This window comes from Helianthus annuus, chromosome 1 (assembly GCF_002127325.2).
Source record: "Helianthus annuus cultivar XRQ/B chromosome 1, HanXRQr2.0-SUNRISE, whole genome shotgun sequence".
Taxonomy (NCBI): Eukaryota; Viridiplantae; Streptophyta; class Magnoliopsida; order Asterales; family Asteraceae; genus Helianthus; species Helianthus annuus.
In genome coordinates, this window is record NC_035433.2 from 52,956,323 (window position 1) to 52,959,593 (window position 3,271).

General features: G+C 36.7%; 1 long non-coding RNA gene across 1 annotated transcript; it reads right to left on the bottom strand.

Annotated features, from left to right (window-relative positions):
- Positions 1 to 1,707: 1,707 nt before the first annotated feature.
- LOC110903485 lies at positions 1,708 to 3,271 on the bottom strand. Its single transcript, XR_002571992.1, has 3 exons — positions 3,141 to 3,271; positions 2,537 to 2,593; positions 1,708 to 1,933 (listed from the first exon to the last, which is right to left on the bottom strand). It is a non-coding gene; the product is annotated as an uncharacterized LOC110903485 (long non-coding RNA).

Here is a 3,271-nt window from a genome sequence, read left to right on the forward strand (position 1 = left end):
ATAGTAGTGTACCCCTTACTATCTACTCCGGTCATTCTAAGATTCAGAAACTTATTTGCTATCTGTTCTTTTTCATTGGGAGGGCAGAATTTCCTTTCTACCATGTTCTTAAATTCCTCCCATTCCATGTTATAAATCCTATCACTTCCTCTTGACTGGAGGATAGTGTTCCACCATTCTAGGGCTGCATTTTTATATAGATTTGAAGCAAACATTATCTTATCTTCTTCAGCACATTTGCTTATTTTTAGAACAGCCTCAGTTTTCTCTATCCAGCGTAGGGCTGCAATGGGTCCTTCATTGCCCGAGAATTCTATTGGTTTACAGGACCAGAATTCTTTGTAAGAACAACCATATGGCATGGTTCTTCTTCTTTTGGGAATGGGCGCTTGAAGTATGGGTCCATTGTTCACGCTGTGTTCCGGTTCACATGGTCGTTTACTACTATGCTTACTTTTATTATTTGCTTCTTGAACCGTTTGAATAATAAATGGCATTGCATCTATAATTCCTTGTGCCACTATGTGTTGAACGACACTATTATCCATTTGGTTTCCATTGTTATTGTTGTCCGGATTCTCATTAATCACGTTAATGTTACTCTGGTTATCGTTATTCAGATTATCTTGATTTCCCTCGTCGGCCATCTGAATACCAAATATTAATATCACAAATAATATTTGAACATAACCAATCACATGACACGCACTTTTAGCCAAAAGCGTCGAGCATTGCGACTTTTACTCTATTTATATAGTATGCATCATTACACACTAGTACTGAAATTTAAATTACAATACCGACTGAAATGTAAAGCTACAATACTAATAGTAGGCATCTGTAGTGTTTTTTTTTTCTAACACATACACACATATATTATTATATTATATTATTATATTATTATTACTACTACCGTTCCTGCCATCACATTCACTGATATGGATTCATCCAAAAATCCATATTACGCTCGTCGTATTTCCATACGAGGCGTTCTCCCACCTGTCACATTCTCTCACTGCTTTCTAAAATTTCCTCCCCGAAGGTCCTAAGTTCTTGGACATTTTCTGCACTCATTGGGGGTGCAGGTTCTAGGACTGGGTTTGGAATTTGTGGTACAGGTTCCTGATATGGAGGCATAGGGGCCTGGTATGGGTATGGATTCTCTAAAATTTCCCTAACATATGCATCACTAATGTTGTAGGGATCTTGAGGATCTAACCCTGGATAAGCTCCTAAGTTGGGTATTGGCACATTTTCCTGTATTGGGTTTTGTTGCACGTAGTCCCTGACATCGTCCCACCAGGGGTCGTAGTTGTTTGGGTCTAGGGGATCTGGTGCAGGTACCCTAGGTATCTCCTCCAGGTTGTAATCAGGCATTTCTATCTGGTTTTCTACTTCCATGGGTTGGTCAGAATTTTGTGGTTGGGGTGCTAGCATTTGTTCCAGGTTTAGGTCAGCAGCAGTGGTTGCTAAAATATGGATATTAGCGATACCCCTATTGAGCATACCTGACTATAAGCATGAGTCTCTCTTTTTGCTACGGCTAACACTCGCTGTTCCTGCAACTTTTTTGTTACGTCCACATTTTTCATCCTTACAAACAACTTACAAAAATAATTTATAGACATCAAATTACCAAACTTTGATACATAATAAAATTCTTAGGAAAATTGGGCATGACCCGTTCGTAAAAATGGACATGCCTCCCTGTTCTAAACACATAAAACTAACAACAATCTATGACCCTTTTTAACATTAAACTACCCAAGACAAAGACAACAAGTTTTTGCAAAATACGACTACTAACAAAGTTGGACAAAATAACAAGTCATGGACCATAAAGACGAACAAAAACTAGCGGAAGCATTTGGTATAACATAGCATGGGCCCGTGCTCGCTCCAAATCTCCAAATCGCCTAGAGTGGAGTTTTACCTACATTAACAACCAAATTTTAAAGGTTAGTTGTCACACATATTAAATCATAATTCTTTCGTTTTAGCTCCATCCATACAAGAACTTTCATACGTTTTACGCATTCAACTACCCAAGTAATTGGGTTTAGCATAAACACTCTCATTGAGAGTTAAGCATACATATTCAACCCGTTTAATTGGGTTTGGCATAAACACTCTCATTGAGAGTTAAGCATACACTTTCGACCCGTTTAATTGGGTTAATGCTTTCAACATAAATCTTTCCTTTCCATCCGTATAACAGATTAGACTTCAAGCATTTGTCATAGCATTCATGACCACCCGTTCAAAACGGGTAATAGCTTATTCTTACCCGACTTGTTCAACTAGAACTTGTCGACTTGCATAGCTTATCATACCCTTTGTTAGCATAACCAAATCCACAAGGGATTTGCTATTTCGCATCAACTACAACATAGCTTCTAAAGCCTTTTTCGAGATAAACTCTTACATCTAACCAATCTTTATCCGTAAGAAATTGCACGAATTGTATTATCAAATAATATCATTCAATATCATGGTAAATCTACTAGTAGAGTAAATAAAGTTCAAAAGAACTTACAGCGATCTTGAGATACTTATGCCTTCGAGTGACTTGCGTCTCCTTCCTTCTTCGTGCCTATATGTCATAATCCCATACTTTAGCTTTCAAAAACATTACTTTCACATTCCTTATAGTTCATTATGGTGTCTACTAATCACATACGCCATTATCATAAAGAAGATACATCGACTTAACAAGTATTCATGTAAAAACCATGACTAAATTCACTTAGGCATTTCATCGAACACATTGCGTGCGTACCATCTACAAGGCATAGTGACAAGTATATTATGCATAATCTTACTAGTTCATATGAAAATCATGAAACTCAACAATTTTTCACATAACCTTCATCCTAAATCAGATCCTTATAATAATAATCTACAACATCTAACTTCATATATCATAACCATACTCAATTTAACACATTTAGCATCATCATCTTCATAGCATTACTACTACAAGTGGGTTTTTACCAAAATCTTTTAAATAACCTAAAATCAACATGATTCTTGTTCTAGAAGGTAACCCTAACTCAGATTTCTCACATTTAGACATAAAAATTCAAGATTGGGTTGAACCCCTCATTCTACAAATCATGATTTCCGAAAATTAAACTTACCACTTTAATAATCGAGGTTAGAGGAGAGTAAATCGGAGTTCATGCACCAGATTACACTTGAATTTCCACTTCAATTTACTGGATTTGCAAAACAAGGGTTTCACCTTGTTTCCCCCTTTGTTCGATCGTTC